The sequence below is a fragment of the Staurois parvus genome, unplaced genomic scaffold, assembly GCF_062004578.1.
Source record: "Staurois parvus isolate SC_StPar_1 unplaced genomic scaffold, SC_StPar_1.0 ptg000485l, whole genome shotgun sequence".
NCBI lineage: Eukaryota > Metazoa > Chordata > Amphibia > Anura > Ranidae > Staurois > Staurois parvus.
The window spans coordinates 1,130,001-1,143,025 of NW_028318281.1; positions in this window are offsets into that span (position 1 = coordinate 1,130,001).

Sequence of the window (13,025 nt, forward strand, 5' to 3'; positions counted from 1 at the left end):
ATAGCCCTTGGGATGTGTATTGTCTTCCTGTCAATATACCCTTCTTAGACGTTGGGATATATAAGATAGAGGGGGAAAACACACCGTGGAGACACCCCTTTGGGGACTTCCATCACTATGGGGGAACAAGAACGAGTAAGTAACCCACCTTAGGAGTTTCTCCCTAGTAGAGGCTTCACATCTATTATGGAAAAGGGAAATAGTAGCAGGAAGACTCAGAACTAGGAGAACAATTTAGAATTTTCCCTTTGTGAGCAATAGAGCATCTTCTGTTGGAAGGGATTCCATCAATGCCAAGCTCTGAAGGTATTACATCTCTTAAGGAGTTGGTCTGTGAATCTTGCATCCATTATCTTTATTGAACTAGACCAGGGGTGGGCAAACTTTTTGACTTGAGGGCCGCAATGGGTTCATATATTGGACCCGGGGGCCGGACCAAGAGTAGATGAATGATGTGTATGTGTCATCCATAGTAAGTATAGTAATATTCCCCCATAGTAAGCATAGTAATTAATCCCCCATATAGTAATTCATCCCCCATAGTAATTCATCCCCATAGTAATTCATCCCCCATATAGTAATTCATCCCCCATAGTAATTCATCCCCCATAGTAATTCATCCCCCATAGTAATTAATCCCCCATATAGTAATTCATCCCCCATAGTAATTAATCCCCCATATAGTAATTCATCCCCCATAGTAATTCATCCCCCATAGTAATTAATCCCCCATATAGTAATTCATCCCCTATAGTAATTCATCCCCCATAGTAATTCATCCCCCATATAGTAATTCACCCCCCCTATAGTAATTTATCCCCCCTATAGTAATTCATTCCCCATATTAATTCATCCCTCATATAGTATTTCATCCCCCATAGTACTATTCCCCCCCAAGTAGTAAGCCAAGTCCCCCCTGTGTCAATTCACCTACCTTTGCTCCGCGCGTTCCTCTCGCCGTGTTCCCGCGCCGTTCCGGTCTTCAGGGCGGACTGTGAGAGGAGCCTAGCTCCCCTCACGTTCGTCACGCTGCCCCGCCTACACACATCCTGACAGCCATCCTGACAGTATCACGCTCCACAGGGCGGATTAAAAGGTCCGCCGGGCCGTAGTTTGCCCATTGCTGAACTAGACTAAAGTTGTCTTTGACACTAATACCCAACATGAAGTGTTAGTAAAGTATCAATCTGCCTATGGTGAGATACTCTGTATTTTGAGGGCGTGTAAACCAGAGTTGGGTCTGACTACATGGGGCAATTAGTAGGGGCCATGCTGTGTGCAAAGTGGCTTAACTTGCGGGCATAAAGCCTGTTTCTGCCTGTTCCTAAAGAAATTGTAGCTAGTCTAAGGATTGGAAATGACATGAGGCTTCTATGGTTGCTTGAAGTGGTTGCTACTGATTGCTTCTGATTGTCTCCCTGTGTCCACTGTAGTGATGGCGTGGGTGATGGTTTGCACTTCCAGTGTCTGCTAAGGGTGATGAGTCTGAAGGTCTGGTGACATGGTGTAATCAGTAGGGGCCATACTGTGTGCAAAGTGGTTTGACTTGGGGTAACACTTGTGTCAGTGCCTGTTCATAAAGAGGGTGTTGCTCATCTAGGGGTTGGAAACAAAGTGAGGACACAGTGGTTGCTTGAGATGGTCTGCTGATTGTCTCCCTGTGTCTACCGTACTCATGGCGCGGGTGGTGAATCTGGTATAGGTGACAAGTGACATTGGATCAGAAGGAATGAGACTGGGTCATCAGTAGGTACCATGGCATGTGCAAAGTAATTTGCCTTGGGGTTTTAGTACCTGTGTCTGTTCCTGAAGAAGGTGTGACTTTTCTAGGAGTTTGGACCTTCTCAGTAAACTTGGCCTGGTTCAGAAGGAGAGTCCTTTGTACTAAGCTCAGTCTTCGACTTCTTACTGCTTGTTGGTGGCAGGGCAGGGTTGGTGTTGCTCCCCTCCATGTTTCCCCAATTAAGTTATTGGGTGCCAAGTCTAGGTCACATAAGAGGGTTCCCCTGGGGCCAAGGTTCTTGTGGGCTATGCTAGACACCTATAACAGGATCACTCCACTACACATATGGGTTACTTTTACTCTTGTGCCATTTTCATCAATGCCCTGGGACAAGGGGTTGTGGGGAGAGAATTGAGAGCCCTGGGGTTGTGGCAAGAGAGTCGAGAGCCCTGGGGTTGTGTCGAGGGAGTCAAAAGCCCTGGGGTTGTGGCGAGGGAGTTGAGAGCCTTGGGGTTGTGGCAAGGGAGTCGAGAGCCCTGGGGTTGTGGAGAGAGAGTTGAGAACCCTGGGTTAGTGGCGAGGGAGTCAAGAGCCCCGGGGTTATGATGAGAGAGTCAAGAGCCCCGGGGTTATGATGAGAGAGTCGAAAGCCCCGGGGTTGTGATGAGAGAGTCGAGAGCACCGGGGTTGTGATGAGAGAGTCGAAAGCCCTGGGGTTGTGATGAGAGAGTCGAGAGCACCGGGGTTGTGATGAGAGAGTCGAGAGCACCGGGGTTGTGATGAGAGAGTCGAAAGCCCCGGGGTTGTGATGAGAGAGTCGAGAGCCCCGGGGTTGTGATGAGAGAGTCGAGAGCTCTGAGGTTGTGATGAGAGAGTCGAGAGCTCTGGGGTTGTGATGAGAGAGTCGAAAGACCCGGGGTTTTGGTGAGAGAATCGAGAGCCCCGGGGTTGTGATGAGAGAGTCGAAAGCCCCGGGATTGTGATGAGAGAGTCGAGAGCCCCGGGGTTGTGATGAGAGAGTCGAGAGCACCGGGGTTGTGATGAGAGAGTAGAGAGCACCGGGGTTGTGATGAGAGAGTCGAAAGCCCCGGGGTTGTGATGAGAGAGTCGAGAGCCCCGGGGTTGTGATGAGAGAGTCGAGAGCTCTGGGGTTGTGATGAGAGAGTCGAGAGCTCTGGGGTTGTGATGAGAGAGTCAAAAGACCCGGGGTTTTGGTGAGAGAATCGAGAGCCCCGGGGTTGTGATGAGAGAGTCGAAAGCCCCGGGATTGTGATGAGAGAGTCGAGAGCCCCGGGGTTGTGATGAGAGAGTCGAGAGCCCCGGGGTTGTGATGAGAGAGTCAAGAGCTCTGGGGTTGTGATGAGAGAGTCGAAAGACCCGGGGTTTTGGTGAGAGAATCGAGAGCCCCGGGGTTGTGATGAGAGAGTTAGGAGCCCCGGGGTTGTGACGAGAGAGTCAAGAGTCCCAGGGTTGTGATGAGAGAGTCGAGAGCCCCGGGTTTGTGATGAGAGAGTCGAAAGCCCCGGGGTTGTGGGGAGAGAATTGAGAGCCCTGGGGTTGTGGCAAGAGAGTCGAGAGCCCTGGGGTTGTGGCGAGGGAGTCAAAAGCCCTGGGGTTGTGGCGAGGGAGTTGAGAGCCTTGGGGTTGTGGCAAGGGAGTCGAGAGCCCTGGGGTTGTGGAGAGAGAGTTGAGAACCCTGGGTTAGTGGCGAGGGAGTCAAGAGCCCCGGGGTTGTGATGAGAGAGTCGAAAGCCCCGGGGTTGTGATGAGAGAGTAGAGAGCACCGGGGTTGTGATGAGAGAGTCGAAAGCCCCGGGGTTGTGATGAGAGAGTCGAAAGCCCCGGGGTTGTGATGAGAGAGTCGAAAGCCCCGGGGTTTTGGTGAGAGAATCGAGAGCCCCGGGGTTGTGATGAGAGAGTCGAGAGCTCTGGGGTTGTGATGAGAGAGTCGAGAGCCCCGGGGTTGTGATGAGAGAGTCGAGAGCTCTGGCGTTGTGATGAGAGAGTCAAGAGCTCAGGGGTTGTGATGAGAGAGTCGAAAGACCCGGGGTTTTGGTGAGAGAATCGAGAGCCCCGGGGTTGTGATGAGAGAGTCGAAAGCCCCGGGATTGTGATGAGAGAGTCGAGAGCCCCGGGGTTGTGATGAGAGAGTCGAGAGCTCTGGGGTTGTGATGAGAGAGTCGAAAGACCCGGGGTTTTGGTGAGAGAATCGAGAGCCCCGGGGTTGTGATGAGAGAGTTAAGAGCCCCGGGGTTGTGACCAGAGAGTCAAGAGTCCCAGGGTTGTGATGAGAGAGTCGAGAGCCCCGGGTTTGTGATGAGAGAGTCGAAAGCCCCGGGGTTGTGATGAGAGAGTTGAGAGCCCCGGGGTTGTGATGAGAGAGTCGAAAGCCCCGGGGTTGTGATGAGAGAGTCGAAAGCCCCGGGGTTTTGGTGAGAGAATCGAGAGCCCCGGGGTTGTGGTGAGAGAATCGAGAGCTCTGGGGTTGTGATGAGAGAGTCCAAAGCCTCGGGGTTGTGATGAGAGAGTCGAGAGCCCCGGGGTTGTGATGAGAGACTAGAAAGCCCCTTGGTTGTGGCGAGGGAGTCGAGAGCCCTGGCGTTGTGATGAGAGAGTCGACTCTCTCGTCACAACCCCTGGGCCCTCGACACTGTTGCCACAACCCCAGGGGTATTTGACTCTCTTGTCACAACCCCGGGGCTCTCGTCTCTCTCGTTACAACCCCGGGGCTCTGGACTCTCTCGTTACAACCTCGGGGCTCTCGACTCTCTCGTTACAACCCAGGGGCTCTCGACTCTCTCGTTACAACCCAGGGGCTCTCGACTCTCTCGTTACAACCCAGGGGCTCTCGACTCTCTAGTTACAACCTCGGGGCTCTCGACTCTCTAGTTACAACCTCGGGGCTCTCGACTCTCTCGTTACAACCTCGGGGCTCTCGACTCTCTCGTTACAACCTCGGGGCTCTCGACTCTCTCGTTACAACCTCGGGGCTCTCGACTCTCTCGTTACAACCCCGGGGCTCTCGACTCTCTCGTTACAACCTCGGGGCTCTCGACTCTCTCGTTACAACCTCGGGGCTCTCGACTCTTTTGTTACAACCTCGGGGCTCTCGACTCTCTTGTTTCAACCTCGGGGCTCTCGACTCGCTCGTTACAACCTCGGGGCTCTCGACTCGCTCGTTACAACCTCGGGGCTCTCGACTCTCTCGTTACAACCCCGGGGCTCTCGACTCTCTCGTTACAACCTCGGGGCTCTCGACTCTCTCGTTACAACCCCGGGGCTCTCGACTCTCTCGTTACAACCTCGGGGCTCTCGACTCTCTCGTTACAACCCCGGGGCTCTCGACTCTCTCGTTACAACCCCGGGGCTCTCGACTCTCTCGTTACAACCCCGGGGCTCTCGACTCTCTCGTTACAACCTCAGGGCTCTCGACTCTCTCGTTACAACCCCGGGGCTCTCGACTCTCTCGTTACAACCTTGGGGCTCTCGACTCTCTCGTTACAACCCCGGGGCTCTCGACTCTCTCGTTACAACCCCGGGACTCTCGACTCTCTCGTTACAACCTCAGGGCTCTCGACTCTCTCGTTACAACCCCGGGGCTCTCGACTCTCTCGTTACAACCTCGGGGCTCTCAACTCTCTCGTTACAACCTCGGGGCTCTCAACTCTCTCGTTACAACCTCGGGGCTCTCGACTGTCTCGTTACAACCCCGGGGCTCTCAACTCTCTCGTTACAACCTCTGGGCTCCCTACTCTCTCCACAACCCAAAATTGACTAAAAAAGGGGAAAATAGCTGACTTGAATAAAAGGGGGGGGTCCTGTGACTAATCACTACTAAGAGTGACTATTTAGCTAATCCAAATTGCTTTCTGACCAAATTCTGCCGTCATCGGCTCTGGAAGGTTTTTATGATCTCTCTTGTTCTGTTTTATGTGTACAGGATTTTACAGCCTCGTGCGCAATCATTGTGAAATATTTTAATGTTGTTATGGGGAACTGTAGACACAGCTGAGTAAAGTCAATGAAAACTAACTGTAGAATGTTTGCATTGTTATCTGTGTTCTGCTGTAAGCTAAATGTTCACATTTCCTATTGGATGCAATGGTTGCTTCAAGATTCATATAAATATTGGTAATAAATGATATATATACATACACACATACATATATATATACACACATACACACATATACCTACATAGATATGTGAAAAACAAAAAAATTTATTTGGTTTCGTATCGAAATCTAACAAATTTTGCATAGCTGAATTTGGTAAATTCATTTTCAGGATTCGTTTCGGTAATTCGTATTCGAATTCCATTTGAAAACATTTCGCCCAAATTCGAAAAGTCGTTCCTATTCGAAATTGGTTCAATGGAATTCGAAATTGATTCAACAAAATCTGAAAAGTCATTCGAAATCGAAAAGATTTCAACCGAATTCGAAAAGATTCGGAAAATAACAGGGAGCGGGGGACCAGTCCTTAAAGTGGAACTTTCCCTTTTGGGTGGAGCTCTGCTTTAAATTTGTTTTCGAATGTTTGTTCGATTTTGTTTTTCAATTAGTTTTCCAATCGAATTTAATTTAGTTATTTCAGATTAGTTTAAATTCGTTATTTTTGTAATTCGTTATTTGCATACATCCGAATCTCTAAATAATGAAAAAATTGGTCCGAAATGCGAATTGGAACGAAACGAACCGCACATGTCTATAAATACATACACACTATTAGGTGCGGACTGACAACTCATGGGGCCCCAGGACAATAGCGGATCATGGGGCCCCTGTGTCCTTGCCCAAACTCAAAAAAGCCTATGAAAAAGGTACCAGGGGCATCTCATGGGGCCCCCTAGTGACCCCGGGCCCTCGGGCAGTGCCCGAGTTTCCAAATGGTCAGTCTGCCCCTGCACACTATATATAATATACATATACATAGACATGTGTAAAACAAAAAAAAAATTTTGTTTCCAAATCTAACAAATTTCATGTAGCTGAATTTGTTCAATTCGTTTTCGGGATTCGCTTCGTTAATTCGTATTCAAAAACATTTCGACCAAATTCGAAAAGTCATTCGTACTTGAAATTGGTTCAACGGAATTCGAAATTGATTCAACAAAATTCGAAAAGCCATTCGAAATTGAAAAGATTTCAATGAATTTGATAAAAAAAATTTGAAAAATAACGGGCAGCGTGGGACCAGTCCTTAAAGTAGAACTTCCCCTTTTGGGTGGAGCTCCACTTTAAATTTGTTTTTGAATCTGTTTTCCAATCGAATTTCGTTTTGTTAATTTTGGATTCGTTTAAATTCGTTATTTTTGTAATTCGTTATTCGGATACATCTGAATCATCGAATGATGAAAACATTTGTCTGAAATGCAAATCGGAACGAAATGATCCGTACATGTCTATAAATACTGTACATACACAAACACTATATATAATATACATATATTTTTTCTTTGGGGCCCATATACAGCCCTCTTGTATCCATGGGACTATGCAATGATCTATCCAGAGCAGGGGCGGACTGACAACTCATGGGGCCCCCGGGCAATAGGAGATCATGGGGCCCCTTTGTCCTCGCCCACACTCAAACCACACCCAAAAAAAGCCTATGAAAGGTACCAGGGGCATCTCATGAGGCCCCCTACTGACCCCGGGCCCTCAGGCAGTGCCCGAGTGTCCAAATGGTCAATCCGCCCCTGATCCAGAGTACCTACCAATAGCTGCAGATTTTCCAGAGTGGAAAATCTTTGTCTAGTCCAATAATTCTCTTTCTTCCATTGGAGAAAAGGAAGCTGAGTCTAACCAAAAATGGGCTGCTACCTGTTATAAGTGAACATCCTGGCCTGTCCCAACTGGTTCATGAATGGGAAGATGTATCACTGCCATTGTTTCCTGTAAAAGCTAATTCACATGTGTGGCCAGGGGATGGTAAAACAAGGTGATTGAGCTGTGGTTTTACCACCCCTCGACCGTCCACCTGAACACAGACATGAAACCGTTCAGGGCTGTACACGTGCCATTGCAAAAAATAAACAGCATGTTGCATTCAGCAGGCATTGCCACTGCTGATTGTGACCAATATAGGTCTGTGGGGCTGCACCACAACCACCCCAATAAACACAATCAGGGGCGGACTGACCGTTTGGAAACTCGGGCACAGGGGTGGACTGACAACTCATGGGGCCCCCGGGCAATAGGGGATCATGGGGCCCCTGTGTCCTTGCCCAAACTCAAAAAAGCCTATGAAAAAGGTACCAGGGGCATCTCATGGGGCCCCCTACTGACCCCGGGCCCTCGGGCAGGGCCCGAGTTTCCAAATGGTCAGTCCGCCCCTGCTCGGGCACTGCCCGAGGGCCCGGGGTCAGTAGGGGGCCCCATGAGATGCCCCTGGTACCTTTTTCATAGGCTTTTTTGAGTTTGGGCAAGGACACAGGGGCCCCATGATCCCCTATTGCCCGGGGGCCCCATAAGTTGTCAGTCCGCCCCTGATTGGTGCTAAATAAATCTTGTATAATAATAATTATTATTATTATTATTCAGGATTTATATATTATTATTAATATTATACAGGATTTATATATTATTATTATACAGGATTTATATATTATTATTATTATTATACAGGATTTATATATTATTATTATTATACAGGATTTATATATTATTATTATACAGGATTTATATATTATTATTATTATTATTATACAGGATTTATATATTATTATTATTATTATTATAATACAGGATTTATATGGCGCCAACAGTTTGCTCAGCGCTTTACAATATAACGGGAGACAATACAGCAACAATACAGTTCAATACAAGAGAGTTAGGAGGGCCCTGATCCTGGGAGCTTACAATCTAAGAGATAATTTTCCATTCTATTATAGTCTTTTCTTTTCTGTTCTATTCCTTTATGTTTTATTCTGTTCTATTCCTTTATTTTCTATTCTTTTGTATTCTATTCTATTCTCTAAAGCAGCCTGAGTAGGAATCATCATCTTATTTCATGATTATACCTTACTGTATTTATTACAATATGTTTCAGTTTTGAATTCAAATTAATTTTCAATCTCAAATTTGGATAATTCATTTCATTATCATTTATTCTGGATTAGTTGAAATTTGTTCCTATGTGATTCGGACATACAGATACATCGGAATCTCCGAATCACATAAATTTTGTCAGAATTTTGATTTGTAACGGAACGAATCGCACACTTCTAGTTATCAGGTCACAATTTCTGGCTGGATGAAGATATTTTTTGTACTTCTCAAACGTAAACAGATATAATAAAAAGCATTCCAATGGAAAATTTAACAGACCAAATGGGAGCAAATAAGAGTTGGAGTTTACAAACACTTGCAGTCAGAAATGATCCGCATACTTGTTCCGGGTCAGTGATGCAGAAAGCATTGAAGCCAGAGGATCAGCATGGCAGCCAGGGGATTAGCAACATCAGCTCCTGTGTTTTTCTCATTGCATGTGATCTTTAACCTCTTCCCGACAGCCCTGTAGCAGAACTCCTGCTACAGGGTGGCAGGGCTGTACAAAATCATGTATATATATATGTGTGATTTTATATTTCCTGGCAGGGAGTGAGCTGCCATTGGCGGCTACAGCTGTTGCTCACCGAGATTCCCCACCGGCACCCAGCGATCGCTGAGGAACACTGACAAGGGAGAGGTCTGTATGTAAACAACACAGATCTTTCCCCTATCAGCACCAGCATGCTGCTTTGTATGGCTCTGCATAGCACAGCCATACAAAGCACCATGTTTACACAGTAAAACACACACAGTTAACCCTTTGATCTCCCCTCATGTTAACACCTTCCTGCCCAGTGCCATTAGTACAGTGTCAGTGCTTTTCATTAGCACTGATCACTGGGGATGTCAGTGGCAGTTAGTCAGTCCCCCCCCAGTGTGAGAATGCCCGCCACAGTCCCGCAATAAGTCACTGATCGCCGCTATTACTAGTAAAAAAAAAAAAAAAAATCACAGTATCTATACCGCCATTTGTAGACGCCATAACTTTCATGTAAAACAAATAATTTACACGTATTGGGATTTATTTTTTTTTTAGCAAAGACACGAAGCAGAATACATTTTGGCCTAAATTTATGAAAAAATTTGTTTTTTTTATTGGACATGTTTAATAGCAAAAAGTCAAAAATATTGATATTGTTTTTTTCAAAATTGTTGGTCTTTTTTTTATAGTGCAAAAAAAAAAAAAAATTACAGTATCTATACCACCATTTGTAAATGCTATAAATTTCACGTAAAACAAATAATTTACACATATTGGGATTTTTTTTAGCAAAGGCATTTTGGCCTAAATTTAGGAAGAAGTTTTTTTTTTACTGGACATGTTCAACAGCAAAAAGTCAAAAATATTGCTTTTTTTCAGAATTGTCAGTCTTTTTTTGTTTATAGTGCAAAAAATAAAAACTGCACAGGCAATCAAATACCACCGAAAGAAAGCTCTATTTGTGGGAAAAAAGGACATACATTTAATTTGGGTGCAGTGTTGCATGATCGCGCAATTATCAGTTAAAGCAGAATACATTTTGGCCTAAATTTATGACAAAATTTTTTTTTTCACTGGACATGTTTTATAGCAAAAAGTCAAAAATATTGCTTTTTTTTCAAAATTGTTGGCCTTTTTTTGTTTATAGCGCAAAAAATAAAAACCGCACAGGTGATCAAATACCATCGAAAGCTCCATTTGTGGGGAAAAAAAGGACGTAAATTTAATTTGGGCGCAGCATTGCATTACCGCGCAATTGTCAGTTAAAGCAGAATACATTTTGGCCTAAATTTAAGACAAAATTTGTTTTTTTTTATTTTTTTACTGGACATTTTTAATAGCAAAAAGTCAAAAATATTACTTTTTTTCAGAATTGTCAGTCTTTTTTTTGTTTATAGGGCAAAAAATAAAAACCGCACAGGTGATCAAATACCATCGAAAGCTCCATTTGTGGGGAAAAAAAGGACGTAAATTTAATTTGGGCGCAGCATTGCATTACCGCGCAATTGTCAGTTAAAGCAGAATACATTTTGGCCTAAATTTATGATGAAATTAGTTTTTTTTTTATTTTTTTCTGGACATTTTTAATAGCAAAAAGTCAAAAATATTGCTTTTTTTTTTCAAAAAATTGTCGGTCTTTTTGTTTGTTTATAGCGCAAAAAATAAAAACTGCACAGGTGATCAAATACCATTGAAAGCAAGCTCCATTTGTGGGAAAAAAAGATGTAAATTTCATTTGGGCGCAGCATTGCATTACCGCGCAATTGTCAGTTAAAGCAGAATACATTTTGGCCTACATTTATGACTAAATTAGTTTTTTTTTATTTTTTTACTGGACATTTTTAATAGCGAAAAGTCAAAAATAATGTTTTTTTTTTCAAAATTGTCGGTCTTTTTTTTGTTTATAGCGGAAAAAATAAAAAACACACAGGTGATCAAATACCAACTAAAGAACGCTCTATTTGTGGGAAAAAAGGACATACATTTCATTTGGGTGCAGTGTTGCATGACTGCACAATTATCAGTTAAAGCAGAATACATTTTGGCCTAAAATTTATGACAACATTTTTTTTTTCACTGGACATATTTTAGAGCAAAAAGTCAAAAATATTACTTTTTTTCAGAATTGTCAGTCTTTTTTTTTGTTTATAGTGAAAAAAATAAAAACTGCACAGGCGATCAAATACCACCGAAAGAAAGCTCTATTTGTGGGAAAAAAGGACATACATTTAATTTGGGTGCAGTGTTGCATGACCGCGCAATTGTCAGATAAGCAGTATACATTTTGGCCTAAATTTATGACTAGATTTGTTGGTTTTTTTTATTTTTTTACTGGACATTTTTAATAGCGAAAAGTCAAAAATGTTTTTTTTTTTCAAAATTGTCGGTCTTTTTTTTGTTTATAGCGCAAAAAATAAAAAAAAATCAAATACCAACTAAAGAAAGCTCCATTTGTGGGGAAAAAAGGACGGAAATTTTATTTGGGTGCAGCGTTGCATTACCGCGCAATTATCAGTTAAAGCAGAATACATTTTGGCCTAAATTTACGACAAATTTTTTTTATCACTGGACATATTTTATAGCAAAAAGTCAAAAATATTGGTTTTTTTTTCAAAATTGTTGGCCTTTTTTTGTTTATAGCTCAAAAAATAAAAACCGCACAGGTGATCAAATACCATCGAAAGCTCCATTTGTGGGGAAAAAAAGAAAGTAAATTTCATTTGGGCGCAGCGTTGCATGACCACGCAATTATCAGTTAAAGCAGAATACATTTTGGCCTAAATTTATGACAAAATTTTTTTTTTCACTGGACATATTTTATAGCAAAAATTCAAAAATATAGCTTTTTTTCAAAATTGTCGGCCTTTTTTTGTGTATAGGGCAAAAAATAAAAACCGCACAGGTGATCAAATACCATCGAAAGCTCCATTTGTGGGGCAAAAAAAGCAAAATACATTTTGGCCTAAATTTATGACGAGATTCGTTTTTTTAAATTTTTTTACTGGACATTTTTAATAGTGAAAAGTCAAAAATATTGGGTTTTTTTTTCAAAATTGTCAGTCTTTTCTTTTTGTTTATAGCTCAAAAAATAAAAACTGCACAGGTGATCAAATACCATTTAAAGCTCCATTCGTGGGAAAAAAAGGACGTAAATTTCATTTGGGCGCAGCATTGCATTACCGCGCAATTGTCAGTTAAAGCAGATTACATTTTGGCATAAATTTATGACGAAATTAGGTTTTTTTTTTATTTTTTTACTGGACATTTTTAATAGCGAAAAGTCAAAAATACTGTTTTTCTTTTCAAAATTGTCAGTCTTTTTTTTTGTTTATAGCGCAAAAAATAAAAAACACACAGGTGATCAAATACCAACTAAAGAAAGCTCCATTTGTGGGGAATAAAGGGCGGAAATTTTATGTGGGTGCAGCGTTGCATGACCACGCAATTGTTAGTTAAAGTATCGCAGCACTGTAACGCAAACAATTGTCTGGTTAGGAAGGGGGGGGGGGAATCCTCTAGAGGGCAAGTGGTTAAAGCGGCTTCAGCAGCAAGTTCATGCTACTACTGCCATCTGGTGATCTAGTAAGGAACAGCAAACTGTGGGCACTTTTGATGGGTCCTGTGACAGGTGGAGCAGCTGGTATTAACCCTCATAGCACCAGAAGATCACTGCTGAGGGGGGATACGGGGGACAGAGGATTGAAGAATTTAAGGAACAGAACACCAACCAGAACAAGGGACACTCTTTGTTCAATTAACCACTTCC